This window comes from Ambystoma mexicanum, chromosome 3p (genome assembly GCF_040938575.1).
Source record: "Ambystoma mexicanum isolate Mex_15411 chromosome 3p, UKY_AmexF1_1, whole genome shotgun sequence".
NCBI lineage: Eukaryota > Metazoa > Chordata > Amphibia > Caudata > Ambystomatidae > Ambystoma > Ambystoma mexicanum.
This window is the reverse complement of record NC_090925.1, coordinates 658,523,530-658,547,398: the sequence shown is the minus strand read 5'-3', so window position 1 is coordinate 658,547,398 and position 23,869 is coordinate 658,523,530.

Here is a 23,869-nt window from a genome sequence, read left to right as displayed (position 1 = left end):
GTGAAACTTTGTTCAAAATGTGTATTTTGTAGAGTGTGTTGGTGTGTAGGAGTGTTTGGGGAGGGTGGGAGTGTGTGAGATAGGATGAAAGTTGTGTTTTTTATGTGTTAGACGTTCTTTTTGTGTTCGATTTGTTTGCGGACATCACGGGTGTTCTGAAATTTTCTAAATAAACTGACTAGGGGGTGTTCTAAGGAGTCAAAATGTGTCCATTTTGTTTGCAAGCAAAGTGAAACTGTTCTAAGAACACTCGCGGTGTCCGGGGAGTGTTCGTAGGTGGTGTCCTGAGGACGCTGTCCGTATTGTTCTCTGTCAAGTTGAATGTGTTCTAAGAACACGCACGGTGTCCTGAAATGTTTGCAAATAAACAAAATGGGGGTGTTCTGAAGACGCTTCTAAGAACACTCGCGGTGTCCGGGGAGTGTTCGTAGAGGGTGTCCTGAGGACGCTGTCCGTATTGTTCTCTGTCAAGTTGAGTCTGTCCTAAGAACACTCACGGTGGCCTGAAATGTTCGCAAATAAACAAAATGGGGGTGTTCTGAAGACGCTTCTAAGAACACTCGCGGTGTCCGGCGAGTGTTCGTAGGGGGTGTCCTGAGGACGCTGTCCGTATTGTTGTTTGTCAAGTTGAATGTGTCCTAAGAACACTCGCGGTGTCCTGAAATGTTCGCAAATAAACAAGATGGTGGTGTTCTGAAGACGCTGCTAAGAACACTCGCGGTGTCCGGGGAGTGTTCGTAGGGGGTGTCCTGAGGACGCTGTCCGTATTGTTCTTTGTCAAGTTGAATGTGTCCTAAGAACACTCGCGGTGTCCTGAAATGTTCGCAAATAAACAAGATGGGGGTGTTCTGAAGACGTTTTTGAGAACACTCCCGGTGTCCTGGAATGTTCGTAGGGGGTGTCCTGAGGACGCTGTCCGTATTGTTCTCTGTCAAGTTGAATGTGTCCTAAGAACACTCACAGTGTCCTGAATTGTTCGCAAATAAACAAGATGGGGGTGTTCTGAAGACGTTTTTGAGAACACTCCCGGTGTCCTGGAATGTTCGTAGGGGGTGTCCTTAGGACGCTGTCAGTATTGTTCGGTGTTAAGTTGAAAGTGTTCTAAGAACTATCGCGTTGTTCTGAAATGTTCGTAGGGGGTGTCCTGAAAACGGTGTCCGTATTGTTCGCTGGCAAGTTCAAAGTGTTCTAAGAACACTCACATTGTTCGCGGACATTAAAAGTTTCCCATAGATCATAGTTGAAATGTTTGACTCTATGGATGTGATATGCTGCGGTGGTTGTTGCCAGGGCATAGAGTCTTGGGTGCATGGCCATTTGGCCATGCACCCAAGACTCTATGCCCTGGCAACAACCACCGCAGCATATCACATTCATATTTGTTTATAACTTTGGGTGAAAAACAAATGTATAAGCAACAAAGGTATTAGATACTATGGATGTGATGTGCTGCTATGGTTGTCCTTATTATTATATACTTACTGTTTGGTCTAGTAATGGGAGTCCATGTTTTTCTTCTTCATTTCTGTGATAAAAGAAAATAGCATGTTAGTATTAGTATTTTGTAATGACTTATTACATTGTATAAGCAATATACTTTTATTTTTTTTCGACCCTCATATTAAGTAGAGTAGAAATCAGAGTACTGTGCAATTTGCTCAGTTTCTGTATTTGTTGCTAAAATCATTGGGTCTGTGGGAGAAAAAAAAATCCATGTTGGATTTAAAAAAAAAACCCTTTTCTGTTATGCTACAGTTTATTTGTTTGTTTGTTTTCAGTGTTCACTTGTTGTTTCTGGCTAATGCTTTATACTTTGCTTTGTTGTATTTTTTTTGGAACAGTAACAGATTCTTCATTTGTTTTGATATTATAAAATGTTGGAGCAGTTAGATACCAATTGGCGTATTCTAACTGTCTATTTTTTTAATATATTGTAGTGGTTTTCATTTACCTATTTGGATATTGTTAAATTTCGGGACAGTTAGATACCAATTGGCGTATTCTAACTGTGTATTTTTTGGCCTAATTTAGTGGTATTCATTTATCTGATTAGTTGTTGTAGAATCTTTGAGCTGTTAGTTAGCTTTTGGAGTATTCTAACAGTTTATATTATTTTAACACACATTTATAATTTTGGCACAGTTAGATACCAATTGGCGTATTCTAACTGTGTATTTTTTGGTCTAATTTAGTGGTATTCATTTATCTGATTAGTTGTTGTAGAATCTTTGAGCAGTTAGATATCTTTTGGAGTATTCTAACAGTTTATATTTTTGTAAAACAAATTTACTTAAAGGTTTAAATACAGTTTATTTATCAAATTTTGGTTTTAAGAACATCAAATAAGCGTTTGTAAGATTTGCTGGTAATCTCTGCTTTAGAGTAATGGTACTATCATTACATTCAAACCATCCACATTTCTTTTTTATGTATGCAGTGTAGTGCCCTGAATTGGTTGTGGCTCCTGCGTGGTAGATTATACCTATTGTTGTGAAGGTTTTCTTACCAAGTGATATTTGACCATGTGTGAATCCAGTCAGCTTGCAGTTGTTTTTGGTACCATCTGCATTGTAACGTAGAAGCATTAGTATTACGTATTTACTATGTGTTTATATTACTGACGTGTAGCGATTATCTGAATTGCAGGTAGAGCATAATCTACCATGGTTTGCATTTTGTACAAGTTGCTGAAATGGAATGGATTCACAATTTGGTATTGATAAATATATGAAGCGTTCATTGGGGATTTCTTCTTGTGTCACATTGTTGCAGAGAGTGCATGTATGTTTCCACATGTATGAAATCTGAAAGATTTCATTTATAGGTATGTTTTTGTTTTCCAGTACTTGTAGTAAGTACATTAGAAATTCTTGTGGATCTTCCTGTGAGTTTATAGTGAATTTCACCATTCCAGCACAGTAGTCCAATTGTCGTCTTATTCCAAAAACACTATATGTGTTGTCAGGATTGTTTGCTGCATTTCTGTGAAGTACTAACATTTGCAAACACAATGGGTTTGTACTGTGTGAGTAAATGTTGTCAACAATTGGCTGTAATTGAAATAGAATATTCATTGCTACATTTGCATAGCAACTTTTCACCAACTATATTTGAGAATTTAAATGGTCCAGGTAGTTCTGTATCTAACTGCTTTTTTTGGAGTTTGTCTTCCTTCTTTAAAGAAGTACCTGGTTTACTTTCTCTAATTGATTCTTTTTTGTTTGTGGTACTTGATGAAGTATTCGTTTCTTTTACTCTCTTTGGAGGATTTCCAGTGACGTCCTGTTGCTTTTCTGTTTGATTTAGTTTTCTTTTACAACGTTTTAGTTTTTGTGGAACAGAATATGTGTTTAGATGGGGAGTGTATAGTGAGCGAAGTCTATTATATTGTAAAATGCAAGGAATATCAGCGTTTACTTTACTTGCATCAAAGTTGATTAGAAATAGACCGTCAAGTGTACGTAAGCGTGATAGTGCTACGTAGCTCATGCCTTCTTTAAAGACTGTGTTACCAATATCTATCATTGCTTTGTCTAGGGTAAGACCTTGTGATTTATGAATTGTGACTGCGTATGCAAGAGTTAGAGAAAATTGTTCTCTGCGTACATACATATCTTTGAAGAGAAGGAATCTAGCTGTTGAGCGTCCTATCCGTTTTACTTCTGAAAGTTTGTCAAAGAGTATATTGACAAACTGAATTTTGTTGTTACGTGGGTATGTTTGAAAGCCAACAACTGTACCCAGTGCTCCATTAACTGGTCCTTGGTCCACGTCAAGGTTACGTTTAAGCATTACTCTGCAATTTAAGGATAATTTTAACATCTTTTCTAAGCCTGCTGTGTTTGAGATTGATTTTTCTAAATTATTTAGTCTTGTTGTGGCTTGGTCACACATGGGTAGTGTCATACCATGTACATCTAGTTTGTCTGTGGCGCTAATTTCCATTATTGGTTGCATTTCTTTACTTAGCATGATTTCATTGAATTTGAAAGAGCTTGCAAGAGTTGGCATTAAGGCCATACAATTGACATTTTTATGGGCTAATTGTTCCATAACATCTGTAGCACATGCATTATCGCCATAAAGTGCATTAATGTGCCGGGTTTTCAATGTTGCTTCTGCTTCTTTAGAAAGTATACCAACTCTCAAACTTTTTAAAATGTTGGCATAAGTTAGATCTGCAGATTGGCGCATGTTTTCTGTTAATTCTCTGTATTGGAAATGTTGCCAAAGGTTGACATTTCCAATGCTGCCAACAGTTTTACGTCAGAGTTTGTGCCCTAATGTTTTAAAAATAGGTTCACCTTTTACTGGTGTTAATTGAAGCAGATCTCCAAAAACAATAATGTGTTTTCCTGCAAAGAGCTCTTCATAGTCTGTTTTGAGTACTTCTTGTAATCTGAGGTGAATCAAAGCTAACATCAGGTTGGAGACCATGCTCACTTCATCTATTAGTAGCATTTTCATTTGTTTCAATACTCTGCGTAATTCCATTGCAGCTTCTGCAGAAAGTTTGTAATAGTCTAATTTGTTCTGGTGTTCTACTGGTAATAGTAGTAATCGGTGTAATGTAACACCACCTATGTTGTAGGCAGCTAAACCTGTGGGGGCAGTGACAACAGCTGACAGTTTGTTGTTTGTCAATTGTTGAAGGAACTTACTAATGATTTTGATTAGGAATGTTTTGCCAGAACCAGCTTCACCACTGACGTAAAGTAGTATAGGTTTATAATTATGGCAGGAACATTCTTTATTTTCATGTTTTACACCATGTGCAATTTGTTTTGTGACTTCTTGAAAAATACTACTTTACTCATTGTTTAGTTTTGATTGTAGTATAGTTAAGTCTTCCTTATCTTCATACTGACACATGGTGTTTTCTTCTTCTATCATGGCTAATTCTGCCTCATTTGTTATTAGTGGTTCTCCCAGTGGTTGTTGGCTTCCTGTTACAGAAGGTTGACTACTGTCAGGAGTATCCTTATCTAGTTGAGCTTGGAGTTCTTCTTCATGTTGCTGTTTATTGTGCAACATTGTTTTGTACTGTGTAAAGTTTACATCAGTTATAGTGCTTTCATTTGCTTTGAAAGCATCCTCATATGAGTCATAGTTATCTAGCAATTGTTCTTCTTTTCTCCATGGTTTGAAGAGTTGTAGCAGGGACATGTAATATACTTCTTTATGTTGAGGAGTCTTCAATGACAATTTGATATGATTCATTAAATTTGGTTTAGTGAGTTTAACTAAGCTGCCTTCACAGTCTGTCACTCTATATTTACCTTTTTTTTCATCGGGTTTCATATTATTTTTGTATGTGTAGTTTTGGGCTATTTGGTATAGACACATGTTTTCCAAAGTATTACTTCTGTTTGGGTAGTATGTGTCCAATAAATTGTTTTTTAAAATGTCTTGGCTGTTGGGATCATGTTTGGCTATTGTTTATATAACTTCATATGATTTTAGAACTCTTTTTCTACATTTAGCTGGACCAAGACTTAGCCATACTATATTTTCAGATTTACCATACAATGAAGTACCAGTTAAACGATCAGCTGCTTCATAAGATCCACATTCTCTATGGGTGAGCATTTTTATGCCCAAGCTGTATAATTTCTGAGATACTGTTTTATCTGATGACAGGTCATTCCAGAGGTCTTGGAGCTCTGTCTTTTCTGCTTTAGTTAAGTATGCTGTGACATATCGTGCAACTGCAGCAGAATTGTCTGCAATGTACTGCACATCTATGTTTGCATTCCATAAGTGGGCAATGATTGCATTATAATCATTGATATATTTTTCTTCTTCTTTTCTTTTTATGTAATATGTATTTTTAGGTGACTTTCCTTTAACAGTATGTCTAACTGAAGACATGAGGTTGTTTACTTGACCTGTATTTGTAACTGGTCTAGGGAAACCAAATCGGCATTTGGTGTAGTATTTGCCTTTGTTTTTGTATTTGCAACGACAATATTTTCCACATTTGTGTCTTTGAAATTGTAAAATTTGTGCAAAAAGATCACTATTTGTGGCTTCTGATGGAATTTGACAAGTGACATATTTTTCAATAAACTGTAAAACAGTGGCATCACTGTCTTGACAAATTTAGGAGCATCTTTAATCCATAAAAGCATGTGGATATGTGGTGCTCCTCTGGCTTGGTATTCTTTTCTCCAAAAGAAGTGTTGCACTTCTCCAAGGGGAGGAACAGTTTTATTACAAATAAAATGTAGCATAGCAATGAAGCGATGGTGAAAATATCTTGAAACATTAATAGGATCCAAAGAACAAAGTTCTCCAGGTGTTAGAATATCTATGTTTGTTTTGTTTTTATTTGATATGCGTAGGAAATCATGTAATTCTTCCCATGCATATTCTGCACAACTTAATGTAACAAACCAAGTGGGTGGGCCAAGGTTTCCGATAATATAACGTACATCTCCATGACGTCGAAACCAGTACTCTTTAGTACCACGCATATTTGCTAATAGATTTATAATATTTGATTGTAAAACCTCATCCTTTTGTTGCACTTTCTCTAATAATTGTGTAGCTGTCATATTTTGAAAGTGTGATCCTGATTTTAATATGTGTGCAACTCCGTAACATAAAGTTGCTAGTTCACTTTCAAAGAGTAGGTGGAATATGTATTCCACATTTTGTCTAAATCTGGGATCTTCAGAATACATCCGTAATGAGCGGTATTCTGAAGCTGATATTTGAATAGGTCTATCATCATATCTTCCTCCTTTGCCAGTTGGAAAGAGTAGAGGAAAAGCACGTGCTTCTATACTTTTTTCCCATATACTGATTGGCGATCCTTTTGTTTGACGGATTTGGTAAGTTTCCAGTACATCTTGTACGGTGTCATTACAGTGCAAAGGATGAATTGTATACTGGTCTAAGGTATTTGATATTGTAGCAGGATCTAGTAGTTCAAATTGACCAGCTTCTTGTGTTTCTTGAATTATTTCAGTTGTATCTTTCAAGTTTTCTTCAATATTAATTTCTTTGTAATATTCATTATTCTCTTTAAGATATTGGAAGGCTTGTCTAACTTTATATAAATCTACCAGCTGTTGCCATATTTTTTTGTCTTTTGTAGGTACTCCATTTACTAATATAATTAAAGATTGCTGCATTGGACGTTGCACTCCTAGAGTATGCACATTTTCTTTTAGATTTAATGGTAAATAAACTACTTTTCCACGAATGCCTTTTACCAATTCAGAGGGAGGTAATTTTGCTGTTTTTAGTTGAAGGCGTATTATTGCTTGGAATGGGTGTACTGTTTGAATTATGATGCTCTCATATAAATTAAGTTGTTGTAGAGGTTTTGGTACTGGGTATAATTCCAAATTATTTGTGATAGAACGTGAAGGAGTTTGGTTGTTGTCAAGTTTTGTAGTGCAATAACTGCAAAGTATTAAGGGCTCAGTTATTTCATATTTGTTTTCTGCTAGAAGGTAGAGAGCTAATTCAAACCATTTAGAATCTTCATTGTCTTCTATTTTGTATGATAGGTCCACAGTTTTTGTGTTATTTTTATAAAAAATTCTACGGCAACATACTCATACATGGTTTGGTACTTCAGCTGATGTACTTTTAAATTTTAGTATTTCTTTTTTGTATGTGTTTAGCAAAAGGTTGCCATGTGTAGAATTGTTGCTTAATTGGCTTAAAGCTATTTCATTCTGTAAATGGCTTTCACTTCCAAAATATTTTTTCTGGATATAGTGAATTTCTTCAAGTAGGTCTTTTGCTGTACCATGTAGAAAGATGTTATTTAACTTTGCTAGTGCTAAAGCAGGAATTTTAGCATAGTACAGTTTATAGACTAGATTTCTTATAGTTGAATGATGTGTTGATATCCTTTTGATATCATGGAAAGTGGTTTTACAAGTAGGTCCTGTAATGCAGGCCAATGAATGTCCTTGTAGTCCTGTGTACTTGCGCACTGGACAGGTATCTATATTTTGCAGTAATTTAATTTTGATTTTGTCTTTGCTTTTTACATATTTATTGAGGAATTGGTGTAAAGATTTGAAACATTGTTTGGGAATGTTACACATTGACGTGCATGGCCATTTGTACACTAGATGTTCTGATTCAGTTGAATAGAGGGGTAATTCTAAGTTTTCAGGGCATATTTTTGTAAGGAGTACTTCTTGTTCCATTATGGTATTATTCACTTTTTCATAACCTCGACCACTGCTATTTATGGCAATTGTATTTGTTTGCTTTTGTTTGTACGCTTCTTCATTAAAATATGGTTCTGTGCTCGTAGTGTGATTCCATTCACCTCCGCAGATACTTAAGAAGTTCTTTCTGTTGACATTTCGCTTATTGAGAAGTCTTTTTTGTAATTTAGTTATTAGTTTTGTTAGTGGTTTCATTTTGTTTAACAGTAAAATAAATACATTTCTTTTGAGAAGAATTGCACTGTCCATCAATGCTTCTAAGATTAATTTCCTACGATAGGTTTTAAGCTTTGAATCTGATTTCTCTCCTGCTTTTATAAGATTTTGAAGGACTTTGTGACGGTATATTTTGGCTAAAATACTTTTCTTGGTATGCTTACTTTGCACTATATTAAAATTTGAAGAAGTAGTTTTATCTGTACTGATAGGTGATTGTCTGTTAATTGTTTTTTGGTTTGTTTTACATTTTGATAGAGGAAGCGAAGTTGTTGTACTTGAAACTTTTTGTGTTTCACTAAATGATTGTATTAGCTGTTTTGTTTCAACTTTTTTTTACAAATTCTGCTAGAGATGGATGCTTATGTTGGACACCTTTATTTTCATTTGCTCTAATTTTGCGTTGCTTTCTACGGAGTTGTCTTTTGGTAGGCATTCTTTAGGGTCTGTTGAAAAAAATAAAGAAGATATGGGTTGGGGTGTTCTGGAATGTATGTGTGCTGTGTGCATGAGTGTTTGAGTAAGATGATAAAGATGTATGTAATGGTGTGTGATTGTGCATTGGGAACTAAAACTAGTAGGGGTAGGTATTCTTGAATTTATGTGTCACTAAACTGGGGTTCAGATGACAAAAAAAAAGTAAGCTAGTGGTGTGGAAAAGTACAAATAGTAAATGTAATGTATACAATTAAAACAGTTGTTTGTTCTATAATATGAAAATTGTAGTGGTTCAGTTGGCTAATTTGTGTGTCCAAAAATAGAAATTTGTGGGCCATTCTGGTTGTAAATCGCTGTTTACGACATGGACATTTTTGGACAAAATGGTACAAAATCTCTATTTTAAGAAACCAAAGCTGGTATTAATGTTATAGTATATTTGATTAATAATATAAATAATATGGTGATATTTTACTGACTTTTTTTTTTTAATTAACAGGTTTTTCTTTCTTCTTCGAATTTGGCTGCTTCTTTTCAGGAAACTGGTCTTCACTGCAACTGTGAAAGCTTCAAATGAGTAACTTTGTTTGTATATAGCACTGTTTTTAATTTAGATATTGATTTTTTTAATTGAAATCCTCAGTGCCTTCTGTAAAACTATTAAACTAATTTATTTACATAAGATACATTGCATCAGTTCAGTGTATATGATATGTTCTTAATGAACAAATTGTATTGAATGACTAACTGTAGCAAAAATAAAATATCTTTACTATGTCTTGTGAAATTTATAATATATTAGTGAATACCACTATTTCTGTAAGTAAACTGTTCTAGGTAATAGCGCCTCAATGTCATGTCTAATTTAAAGTAATTAAGTAAATAAATAAATAAAAACAAAAAATATGAAATTGTATAAGTATTTTTATAAAGGTTTAAACATACATTGTGTTTGCATGCAATTTTGTTTGAATATATGTAGTCTATATATTTCATTTAAAAAATGTTAGTTTAACATGATTTGAGTGTGTGTGTTTAAAGAAAGTAAAAAGTATAAAGGTGTATAAGTGGTAGTTGATTTTAGGAAATTGAAAAAAGTACAGTAAATTCATTTAACAGATTTTACAAGGTAAAAGTCTGTTTGAAAATGTGTTCATTTACCATAGCTCTCAAGTCACACGCTTTTGGCGGGTGTCACACGCCTTGTAAAGGGCAGACTCACCCGCCAAGCCTCCTGCACGCCCATTCATTCCAATGGGCGTCTCACCCGCTAAAAACAAAATCGGGTGATTTCACCCGCCTGTAAAACAAAAATGGTTGAGAGCTATGTCATGTACTATACCGAAAATATGCATACCTGAAGTTTGTGTTCATGCATATGGATATGCGTGGAGCTGCAAGTAGAAATCTTGAAGACTTGTACAGTATTTGTGGTAGATGCTGCTTGCCAATGATATGACACTTGTACTCAGAGAGATTCAGAGTACATTTGCAGTGCTGATCTATGATGATGCAGTTAGATGTAGAGGTCTTGAATGTGATTGGTGCATGGTCATGTGATTTTTGAGGTACATCCAATGAGGGAATGGCAGAGAGAGTGTAGTAGAAATGGTAGAAGGGCTGTTCATGTTACGATATGTCCGCGGACATGGCGGTAGTTCCAGGACATCGGGAGTTACATCCGGGGATTTTTGGGTTCAGAAGTCATGCAAATGAGAATAAGCACTGAAAGGGATTGGTCAGGAAAGTTTGGTGGGTGTGTTGTGCCAGGAGAGATTTTTTGAGATACTCTTTTTGCTGAGAGAACAAAAGATAGCTATGGCTGTGTGTTTCAGAAAACAGATTGTTTGGATTTTAGGAGATTCGTGGATACATTAGTTGAAGGTGCATGCAGAAAGCTGTGGAGTAGCTGTAGATCTTGGATTCCCACATGTGGAAGTACACTGGCATGGAGTACGTGGAATTAAGTGGTTGGATTTGCTACCTCTCTGTGCTACTTTGGAGACAGAGCAACATCCATACATAATTGTAATTCATTGTGGATGGAACAGTTTAGGGCATGTGACTGGAATGTTTTTGCAATTTGCTATGAAAGAAGGACTGAGGAAGGTTATGGACATGTTTCCTAATTCGCAAGTGATATTTTCACGATTTGCGCAGAGACAAATGTGGCTTCGTTCTTCTTCATTTGGTCCACAAATGGAAAAAGCAAGGCGCAATGTTAATAAGGCTGTTTGTGGCTTTCTAAGAGATTTTGGCATGTCTTCTTTTCACAATGAAAATATTATGTTTTGTAGTACATACATTTTTCGCAGAGATGGAGTCCATCTTACTTATGCTGGCAATCAGATTTTTCTGAGAAATGTACAAAATGCATTGCGACCTTTTTTGGAATTACAACAACGATTTTGAAGTAGATGTTAAGCATTTACAATTTTTGACTTACAAACACCACCCAAAGGCTCTTTTCAGAGCCACCACTTCTTTCCAGAGAAAATTACAATGTTTGTGATGGAGTAGTAACCCAATTTTTTTAATGTTCGCGAACTGTTCGCGGACTTCTAAAAAATACAAAGAGCCCTGCTTCATTTATTTTCACTTCTATTTTTTAACTGGGAAAGGCGGCTCTGAAAAGAGCCTTATTTTTTTTTTATTTTTGTAATTTTGTATTTTTTTTGGTTTTTCAGACACGACACAGTAGGAGAGGAGGGTAAAGGAGGGTAAAGGGGGGGACACCAACCACAGGGATAAGAAAGGGCGAGCTGAGAGAGGAAGATGTAGAGTGGGTTTTATTTGGGTTGTGAGCAGGTCTTCTCATGCTCTGAGACGATAGTCTCAAAAGCACTCCGAAGTCGCTCCCCCCTGCAGAGTACTGTGTCACAGTACATACATACAACTGTGACCCTCGAAAGGTAAGGGTCATCAGTATTCTGTATGGCCTGTGAGGCAGCTTGAGGAAGACGCTGTCCCACAGAGGTGGTCCTTGTGGTGACAGGATCAGAAACAGAGGATGAAGTAGAGGAAATCAACCTGCTATGTTCTTCGCAAGGTACAACCCTGCGAATAGCCCCAGAGTGAAATGACCTCAGGTGTCGCTTTATAGTAGTGGTCTCAAAGCTGTAGTTACCGTGCTTCCCGCGACTGCACTCATTGCAGGTAACATGGTTCGCACGAGCCTTAGGACCATTCCCATGAATGGTAAATAACCGCCACACCCAAGACTCACGCCTAGTGCGGGTAGTAGGGATTTCCTCTACCTCATTCTCATCATCCTCTTCTTCCTCCTCCGCATCCTCACTCCTGTTCCCCTCTTCAGGCCCTTGGGGAGGTGGTGGTGGTGGAGGGGGTGGTGGTGGTGCTGAAGCAGGTGCAGCACCAAGTGGCAGTTCAGCAGCCAAGGATGCCATGTCGATGATGGTGTAGTCTGCAGGTGGCAGCAAAAATCACTGTGTTCTGAAGAATAGCCAGAAACACAATGGGAATAAGCTCTTGGGCGTGGTCTTTTATAGGGGTGCTTGTGCGCGGTACGCGGACATGCGCACTGTGCGCGGACAGATCGAACACAAAAAAAGGATCTGAAAGTTTCAAAAGGTATATAGAAAGTCAAGATTGCTATGTGGGACTTGTGGCATGGTGAGATTTTATTGAAAAATATTATGGATTAACTGAAAATGTACTTTTAAATTGTTCGGGGACACGAACAGTGTCCACATTTCAGGACACACGATGAGCGTGGGCGCGGTCATATGATCCGTTTGCGAATTAGTCTGCGAAGGAAGCGCCTGTCCGCAGGACACCAAGTGCACGGAGATTGATTAGCGCATGCGCATTGATGTCCTACGGACACTGTTCGGGTTCTGAAGTAATTAAAAGTGCGTCACACGTGAAACGAATATTTCAGGACACCGCGTGTGTTCTTAGAACAGTTTAAACTTGGTAGCGAACAGTAAGGACAGATATAGTGTTCTTCAGGACACATGTAATTTAGTTTATGTAGGAACATTTCAGGACATCAATTGTGTTCTTAGAACACTTTCAATTGGGTAGCGAACACTACGAACAGTTGTACTGTTGTTCAGGACACATCATTTTCGTATATTTACTAACATTTTCAGGACAGCAATTGTGTTCTTAGGACAGTTTTAAGTTGATAGCGAACATTACGGACAGATATAGTGTTCTTTAGAACACTTTAATTTTTGTTTCTTTACGAACATTTCAGGACACCACGTGTGTTCTTAGAACAGTTTGAACTTGCTAGCGAACAGTACGAACAGGTGTGGTGTTCTTCAGGACACCTCCATTTTCGTTTATGTACGAACATTTCCGAACACTCGCACTGTCCGCAGACACTTTTATTGTTTTTTTTTAAAAAAAAAAAACGGAAACTGTTCACAATACAATATAAAAATTAAACTTTATTTAACATATATTAATAATTTATGACAGAGAAGGTGAGGCAGAAACAGAAACAAAAACAGGAGAATTTGGGGTTTCAGCATGATTGGTATTAGGTGAGGAAGGGATGGAAATCTCATCAAAACGTTTTGGATTATGGAGAGGGTTTGGGGATAATTGACTGGGATATGGTGAGGAGGGACAAGTACATGTGGGGCAATGGTATGACGTTTTTGTTTTAAAATGATCTTCAACAAAAGTTTTCAAATTATTAAAATTGGTCAACAGTAAATCAATTTTTTCTTTTATGTTGTCAAGCGTGTTTTCCATAACAGCTTCTTCAGAGGTAGTTTCTATTTTGTTATGCTCTGTATAAAAAAAATATATATATGTTAAATGTATACAAAATAATAATATTTAAATGGTTCATATTATAAAGTGTTTACCATTAGTTTCACTATCTTGTGACATTTCTTCATGTGGGAAATTGTCCTCTAGCCATTCCAGAGTACTAGACATTTCTGTGAGAAAAAAAAAGAAAAGATAATATATTTTTTAATCTAATACAGAAAGTTTATAAATATATGAGTAACATGAAGTACACTTACTATTTCTGGTAAGATAAGTCCTATGTATTCAGTGGGTCTGGTCTTGTTCTCATTTCTGTTGTGTCTGTGAGGTAATTATGTTGGAAGCCAATTTATGTTCTTGTGGTATATTCCATTTCAGAACATATTGTATTTAAATGAATGGTTAATGTGTTACATATATGGGTTACATTTCTTATGTATTACTATATATAATGTGTTTGTGTGCTACTTTTTGAATTTGTTAAATGTTCTTATATTATAATATAACAATCAAACATACCCCCCAACCCCCCCGCCCCAAAGTTTTTAGGTAGTGGTACTGTTCTCCGAACATGTCCGCGAACATTAACTAAGTTCGCGGGCATCAAGTTCATAAGAAGAGATCTAGTCAGTTCCATATGACATGTATATGAAGTCAAAGTCATTATTGTTAAGTTTTGCTACTAAAAACCTATGAAATTCCGTGAAAAAACTTTGTTAAAGGGACGTTATGGTTAGGTTGCGCTACTAAAAACCTATGAAATTCCGTGAAAAAAACTTTGTTAAAGGGACGTTATGGTTAAGTTGCGCTACTAAAAACCTATGAAATTCAGTGAAAAAAACGTTGTTAAAGGGACGTTATGGTTAAGTTGCGCTACTAAAAACCTATGAAATTCAGTGAAAAAACTTTGTTAAAGGGACATTATGGTTCCAAGTAAAACTGAAAAACCCTTGAAATTCATCAGTGATGGTAAGCTAAGCAACCATAACACGCACCACCACCGTGCTCTGCTAACACCCAGGACATCAAAGATGACATCACAAATGTCATTGATGACATCACTGATGACATCACATGTGCATTTACCTTTCATGAAAAGTCTGTACAAGGGTTTCTTATTGTAATGTTAATTTTAAAAAAAGTGTCAATGATCATTGGAATAAATATCAAGGGCTATTTAGTCCATCCAGTATACTAAGGTGCTCATGTAGAAACATAGGCATTGTGTGCAGCATACATGATGGAGGTGCAATATTCATAGGCTTGCCATGTTGAATAGAGAAATGATAACTGTTTTCTTATTAGACTTTTGCATACTGTGAAACATGTGATAAGTAGATAATAAAACACAAAGAGACAACACCACATACAAATATGAGTATATACAAGGAAATTGAAGTAGTAGCAAAAAGTGTTCATAACCTAACTGATTACCTTTATGCAGAGAAATGATTGCTCTGTTTCAAAGCTGCTACTTACCCTATATATATATATATATCATGATGTGCCTGGTCTCTAAGGAAAGTAGTGTGAATACAAGATATAAAAATATGAGCATATACAGGGAAAGTACAGTAATAAAAAAACAACAGAACTATCAGAACGTGCTGACAACTCTACTGATTATTTTAATGCACAGAAAGGATTGCTGTCTTTCCAGCTTGTGTCTTCCCCTATGTATATGTTTCATATGATATGACTGGATCCTAAGGGAATTATTGTAAGAACATACTTGAAGGATAAGTCTACAAATATACTACCATTTCCACTTTTAATTCCTGACTGTTACTGAAGAAAACCATGTGGCCTAGATATGTCAGTAAAGGAAAAAAGGCGGAACCAGACATGTGATGTCATCAGTGATGTCATCAATGACATTTGTGATGTCATCTTTGATGTCCTGGGTGTTAGTCTTAGCAGAGCACGGTGGTGGCGCGAGTTATGGTTGCTTAGCTTACCATAACTGGCGAATTTCAAGGGTTTTTTTCGGTTTTACTTGGAACCATAACGTCCCTTTAACAAAGTTTTTTCACTGAATTTCATAGGTTTTTAGTAGCGCAACTTAACCATAACGTCCCTTTAACAAAGTTTTTTTCACTGAATATATATATATATATATATATATATATATATATATATATATATATATATATATATATATATATATATATATATATGCGGTCAATTGTGACCCTTTAAATTCGGTCAATTGTGCATTCGAACAATTGCAAATGAACAATTCGGGTAATACCCTTTCCACACTTACTTGTTGTTGGCTTCTAGCTTCTCCTGCTGATACCTGCAGATACGTCCTGGGGCCGTCTTTGTAGGAGCCGTCCTTTGCCTCAGGTCCTTAGCCGAGGGGCTGCCGAGCAGAGGGCTGCCCTGGGAGGACTGGTAATGGAGGGGAATCCTCTCATATGGGCCAATCAGGGGGTGGAGGCGGGTCGGGAGGGTGAATCAGGAAGAGGGAGCGGGAAGGGAAGGGAAGGCAAACGGAGCACAGAGGGGCCTGGGGCCTGTACAATGGGTGAGGATGTCCTGGATTGGGGGCATAGAAAGCACCAACACACTCACCGGAATCTTTTACCAAAGAACAGTGCTCGGATTCACCGGTGTTGTTAGGCCTAGCACACAAGGTCCCACAGACCAATTGGAGCCTGGAGGCGGGTCGGGAGGCGGGTCGGGAGGGGGAATCAGGAAGAGGGAGCGGGGAGGGAAGGGAAGGCAAACAGAGCACAGAGGGGCCTGGCGCCTGTCCAATGGGCGAGGATGGCCTGACTTGGGGGCACAGAAAGCACCAACACACTCACCAGAGTCTTTTACCAAAGAACAGCGCTCAGATCCACCGGCGTTGTTAGGCCTAGCACACAAGGTCCCACGGACCAATTGGAGCCTGGAGGCGGGTCAGGAGGCGGTTCGGGAGGGGGAATCAGGAAGAGGGAGCGGGGAGGGAAGGGAAGGCAAACGGAGCACAGAGGGGCTTGGGGCCTGTACAATGGGCAAGGATAGCCTGGATTGTGGGCACAGAAAGCACCAACACACTCACCACAATCTTTTACCAAAGAACAGCGCTCGGATCCACCAGCGTTGTTAGGCCTAGCACACAAGGTCCCACTGACCAATTGGAGCCTGGAGGCGGGTCGGGAGGCGGGTCGGGAGGGGGAATCAGGAAGAGGGAGCGGGGAGGGAAGGGAAGGCAAACGGAACACAGAGGGGCCTGGGGCCTGTACAATGGGCGAGGATGGCCTGGATTGGGGGCACAGAAAGCACCAACACACTCACCAGAATCTTTTACCAGTTTAAGGTTATGCCTTTTGGATTAAAGAATGCACCTGCTAAATTCCAACGGATGGTTAATCAGGTTCTGAATGGGATGGAGGACTTCTGCATGGCATACTTGGATGACGTTGCAGTGTTCAGCCCTACTTGGAAAGAACATGTTGACCACCTAGGATATGTTTTACAGGCTCTGGAACAGGCCCATCTGACCATAAAGGCAAGCAAATATCAAACTGGTCAGAGTAAAGTCGTCTACCTTGGGCATGCGGTGGGAGGTGGTGAAATAAGGCCTTTGCTCAGCAAGATTGAAGCTGTGCAAAATTGGACAACCCCTTCTACTCAAACCCAGGTGAGGGCCTTCCTAGGCCTCACTGGGTATTACAGGAATTTCATTGAGAACTATGGGTCCATAGCTTCTCCACTGAATGTAATCTCTTCTCCTAAGTTCCCTAAAAATACCAAATGGAATGAGGAGTGCAATCAGGCCTTTGAAAGCCTGAAGAAAGCCCTTTGTCAAGCTCCAGTTCTCAGAGCTGCTCCTTGACTGCCACCAACCCTTCATTGTACAGACAGATGCTTCCAATATATGTATAGGTGCAGTACTCAGTCAACTGGATGAGAAAGGTAGGGAGCACACCATTTGCTTCATCAGTAGAAAACTGAAGGAACCTGAGACAAGGTGGGCAACTATTGAGAGAGAATGTTTTGCCATTGTGTGGGCTTTGAAGAAGTTTAGACCATACTTGTATGGATCTACTTTCATCATTCAAACAGACCACCAACCCTTGAGATGGTTGATGCAAATGAAAGGGGAAAAACCAAAACTGCTAAGAAGGTCAATCTGCCTCCAAGGGTTTGATTTTACCATTGAGCACAGGTCAGGATGTCACCACCAAAATGCTGATGGTCTCTCTAGGATGTTTATAACCAACTAGAGGTATGAGACTCATCCAGTAGTGGATTAGATCCTCCTATTCCTTACTCTGGGGGGGGGGGCGAGTGTTAGCGAGAATTCTCATTTCATGGCTAATTTCCCTTACCTATAGAGTCCCCCAGCAGCTTTGCTGGATTTGAAGGGTTTATTTCTTTTTACCTGCTAAGAGTAAGACTCTTTTTCCCACTCTTAGGCATCTTTGCTATGTGTGTTCTAGGCTATTTTTGTGTTTAATGCCTATGGGATCTTTTCTCTCACCCATAGGAACCATCTTTATGCACATGTGTTACACAGCCCCCTCAGTGCAGTGACACAGGGGTGCCGTAGCGACCCCCAAACACAGACTCCATACCCTGGCACTGACTACTGTCTCCCAGGGCATGTAAAGTGCCCATTGACTTTACTAGTCAATCTCTATGAACTAAACAAGTACAACCCATCTTAAAATGGAAGTACTGGAAGGGGTTAATAGTTTTTCCCCTATGTTCATTTTCGAGAGGGTACCTTAAAGTCCCCCTCTACAAAGTTTCTGGCTGGTGGCAGTGGTTACTCCCTTTTATATTCGACCGCAAATATTTCCCTATGGGATTTTCCCATTGTTCGAGGCTAACACTTTTACTGACAGCCTCTAACATACCGCCGGTTTATTTTATTATTAACTTTACTCCGTTAGGTTTTATTTGCCAGAACTCTGATATCATTTCTTTCTCGTGTTTTACTCTAAACTCCTAACCCAGGTCGGGGATCCTTTGTTCGCTCTTTTGGCGGGCTTCTTCAAAGAAGCCCTCCTTTCGGTGCCTCTAAGTCTGGGGTGGGTCTGTTGTTTGGAAGGGGGAGTAGAACCCCTGGACAGAGTTTCCGCAGCAACTCAGGTCGCACTCTAACCTGATAGGCTGGAGGGTCTCCTGCCAAGAAGACCACTCCACTGTGTGAGTGAGAGCTAGGCTGTATGAATGGGTCTCTTTCTGCATAAAAGCAGGGTCCTGAGGACTGGAAGAGCAAGACGTCGCCACTGGAACTAGAGAACCGAAGGGGAGAGAAGCCACAGACATCATCAGCATCTACACCACCGGTGAAGCCCTGCCAGATCATCTCACCACTTTTCTTCCACACGACGAGAGGAGATCTTCAGCGAAAGAGCCTCCTTCCCTTGAGCTGGTGGGGTCAACCAGTTCACCTATCACTTCCTCGGACCTGCCTTGGTCAAATCGACAGTGCCCAGCACTTCGAGACCAGTCAGCCAGGCAGCTATCGACCTGGACCGCGATTAAAAGGAGCATACCTTTTAAACTTCGTTTGGCAGCACCGCGGCTGGTTTCATCCTGGGTAGTGCAGCGACTCGAACCTTCCTCCACAACGAGAGCCTCTCTTCCTCTGTTGGACCCCTTGGCCCTCAGGAACTACCAGGAACAACCGCCACCGCAGGAGCCACTTCTTCATGTTTAAGGTACATTGTTCCGCCAAGCCGCCCTTTCTCCGTAGTAGCCCTAAAGGTGCTTTAAATCCTTTAACTACTTGTAGGGTCGGCCGACCCCCTGACTTAACATTGTCTTTCGCCTCACATCTACCTCTTCAATATTTTTCTACTAAAGACTTGACTGCAGCTACAAGAACATTTTTGCTCCTAAGCTCTTGGTCCTGTACCACTAACTCTGGCTCAGGCCTATTGACTCTGGCTGATTTGTTAAAGCTGCTCTCACTAGATTGGTTTTCAATGAGAAATGTGTTGATGCACCTCAATCTTCTAAACCTCTCTTCCTTCCTGCTGTTTTAACTTGTGGAGTGCCATTTTGCTCAGTTTTCAGTCACTTATCTTTTGGCTAAAGTGTCACTGCACAGTAGTTGTTCACAAAACTTCAGGGAAGTGTTGCTAGTGGGTGCCTGAAGATATTTCGGTTTAACTTGTGCTTTACCTCCCTTTCGTTGAATTGCTAGAGTGCCATTTGTAGTTGGTTTTCACTGTGCCATTTTGCTCAGTTTTCACTCAACCGCAAACTTGTCTACAATTGAATAGGGAGTTGTATATGCTTTTCCTTGACTAAAACTTAACTTGAACTTGATCTGTGTGTTGAAACTAGATCTGTATAGAATAAATATATTCGCTTTTTGATACAACGCTTTGGTCAGTGTTTCCTTGCTCCATAGTACTGTACTGCCTATTGTGTAAACCCTGAATACTGCTCATCTCCCTCTTGAGATAAGTCTGACTGCTCAGCCACGGCTACCAACAAAATCTTTGTGGTACAGACTGATACCAAAGGGGATGTATTACTCTCACCTGTAGTCCTAATCTGGTGTAGTGCTCCCTAAGGGAACTGCATTGGATTCTGCCTAACAGGAAACCCAAGGCTAAATGAGACAAGAAAGACAAGAGAGGGAAAGAAAACATTCCCCCTAACTCACCAACCACTGTGGTGGAGGTAGTTGGCCAAACACCTGAACCTGATGAGGAAAAGGTGTTGCCTGAAATTCTCAACCCACATGGCCATCCTGAACTCCAAAGTTTATGGGTTGAAGGTGGTCCTGACAGGGCTGAGTTTAGTAAGGGCCAACGTGAGTGCCCATCAGTTTGAGGGTGAACCTCCTGGGAAGCACAGGATTGATTGGGAAGGTAAGCCCCTCCACAGTGAGACCATAGAGTCTACAGAAGGAGAATATAGGAGGTTGGTGGTTCCCCTTCATGTAAGACCCATCCTCTTGCTGTTGTCGCACAAAGTCCACCTTGCTGGTCACCTTGGCATCAAGCGAACCAAGGGAAGGTTAGCCATGCACTTCTACTGGTCCAAGATGGGAGTTGAGGTAGAAAGCCACTGCAGGAGTTGTGCCATATGCAGGTTATCTGGGAAGAGTGGCACACCAATCCAGGCTCCATAAGTACCACTCCCAGTTGTCGGGGTACCATTTCAGCGGGTAGGGATTGACATTGCTGGTCTCCTTGACCCTCAGACAGCCTCAGCCAATAGGTGTATCTTGTTGCTGGTCGACCATGCTACCAGATATCCTGAAGCCATCCCATTAAAGACAGTAACTGCCAAGTCAGTTGCTAAAGCACTAGGGTTGGCTTCCCTAAAGAAGTTGTGTCTGATAGGGGCAGTCATTTTATGTCCAAGTATATGCAAGCCATGTGGAAGGAGTGTGGGGTCACTTATAAGTTCCCCTCAGCATACCATCCACAATCCAATGGCTTAGTTGAGAGGTTCAATATAACCCTCAAAAACATGATTAGTGCTCTGGAAGAACCCTAAAGGAGAAAATGGGATCTGCTTCTGCCATGCTTACTTTTTGCCTACAGAGAGGTACCTCAAGAAGGGGTTGGCTTCAGCCCATTTGAGCTTCATTTTGGTCACCCTGATATTGGACCCTTGGCTATAGTGAAGAATGGGTGGAAAATGCTTACTCCCCCTATCACTACCAATGTAGTGGACTATGTGCTAGGACTAAGGAAGATAATTGTCCTCCGGCTAAGGCCAGTGATAAGTTGAATACTGGACAAGCTCTGGTGAAACATTGGTATGACCAGAAAGCTTCACTTATCAACTTTACCTCAGGCCAACAAGTACTGATCATGAACCCTATGAGGCTTAGAGCTTTACAGGATAAATGGCCAGGCCCTTAGTCAATAGTGGAGCCCTTGGGTGAGGTAAAGGATTTAGTGGACCTTGGAAGGGCTGGACAGGCCCACAAGTGTTCCATGTAAATAGACTGAATGCTTTCATCCCTAGGGTTGAAATAGATACACTGCTCTTCAAATCAGATATAGAAGAGGAGGAATCAGAATCTCTTCCTGACCTGTTCCAAGGCAGTCCTTCAGACAGCTCCATTGAGGGTGTCAAAGTGGCCCCTTACCTGACTTCTGTTCAACAAGATGAGGTGAGAACTTTGCTGAGGCAATTTCTCCCCCTTGTTTTCCTTAGCTCCCGGTTTAACTCCTTCGTGCGCACATGACATTGACACAGGAGATATTGTACCTACCAAGCGCAGGGGGTACATAATGTCAGATAAGGTGTTGGATCTTTGGGTGATTGAGCCCTCCAGTAGTCCCTGGTCTGGTCCTGTGGTTCTGGTACCAAAGGCAGGTATCTCTAAACGGAGGTTCTGTGTGGACTACAGGCCTCTGAATGCTGTCACCAAGACAGATGCTCACCCCTTGCCTAGAACTGATGAGCTGGTGGATTCAGTGGGTGCCTCTAAGTACCTCAGCACATTTGACCTCACTACAGGATAATTGCAAATAGCCCTAGCACAACATGCCAAGGAGAAGACAGCATTCTCAACTCCAGAAGGCCTTTATCAGTTCAGGGTAATACCATTTGGATTGAAAAATGCACCTGCCACTTTTCAGAGGCCTGTGAATCATGTCCTTAATGGGATGGATGAATTCTGGATTGCTTATCTGGATGATGTTACAGTTTTCAGTGCCACCTGGGAGGATCATGTGAAGCACCTTAGAAGTGTGTCGAAGGCCCACTTGACCATAAAGGCCAGCAAGTGTCAGACTGGTCAAGGAACAGTGGTCTACCTTGGGCACGAAGAAGGTGGAGAGGCGATTCGGCCTCAACCCAGTAGAGCAAAAGCAGTACAAGAGTGGCCTACCCCCACTACTCAAACTCAAGTGAGAGCTTTTTAAGGTCTCATTGAGTATTACAGAAACATTATGGCAGACTATGGCACCATAGCTACCCCTCTGACTGCTTTCACAACTCCAAAGAAACCCAAGAAGCTCTCTTGGTCTGAGGAGTGTGAGAAGGCCTTCAATGACTTAAACGACCCCTTGTGCCATGCCCCTGTTCTCAGGGCCACTGACTACAAAAGACATTTTATTGTGCAGACAGATGCTCTGACACTGTGGTAGGTGCTGTACTATCACAAATAGATGGAAAAAGGCAAGGAACACCCAATTGGATTCATCAGTCGCTAGCTTAAGGACAGAGAGCTCAGGTGGTCCACAGTAGAGAAAGAATGTTTCTCTGTTGTGTGGGCTCTAAGGAAGCTGAGGCCCTACCTCTATGGCACCCACTTCACTGTGCAAACTGATCATAAGCCTTTAAAGTGGCTCATGAAAATGAAGGGAGAGAATCCAAAGTTGCTCAGGTCGTCCATAAGCCTGCAAGGGTTTGACTTCACCATTGAGCATAGGCCAGGTGTCCAACATAACAATGCTGATCGGTTGTCCAAAATGTTTAGTTGACCTGAACAAGAGGCCCATTCAGGGGTGGATTTGTTCCCCCTTGTCCTTGGTCTGGGAGGGGCAAGTGTTAGGAAGGATTTCCATTAATGTTTAAGTTTCCCTCCAGTTTTGAAGCCCCCAACGTTTTGCTTTTGTGTGACCATCCTTACCTGACTTTTACCAGTGGAAACCAGCCTTCTGCTGTACTTCGCTGGGCTTTTGCTCATCTTGTTAAGGGGAAATGGCCATGCCCTCCAGACTGTCAGTACTGGGAGACTTTGTTTCCCTTAGTCTTTCACCTTGTTACCATTTCTTGGGAACTTTTTATCAGTGCACAATGTACCTTCCTGTGCAGTGCGCTGAGGACTCTCTTTCATTTTTAAGGCCCTAGACACCCTCAAAGGATTGTTAGTGAATGTACAAGTGCACCCAGGACGGGGCTGGTGGCAGCTGTTAATTTTAAAGCATGTTTTACTCTTTGCAATCGTCCAAACCGCGTTTGGCCCAGTTCATAAAATGTCTCTGCCACAAAGTCCTTTGTTCTGCCCTTTGGCCATTTTGTCCCTTTCCCTTCCCCAGGTCAAGCAGACCCGGTAAATTCCTTATTTGGTCATGCAGGGTACAGCGCAAACTGAAGCTTTTGCGGCCTTCTGCATGCCCTGTGTGTTTGCGCCCAGGATGTGGGCTGTACTGTCTAGTTCCAATACACATCCTGGGTGCCAGGATGTCTGGTGTGCTGGGAATGACGGGCACCACTGTGGTACCTGGTTGGTCCACACCTGATATGGGTTAATGTGAGCAGATCTGCCATTGGATGCCCTCCGTTTTGGCGTGAAGCAAACTTTGGATAAGAGAAGGCACTCTAAACCCATTCCAGGTCGATCT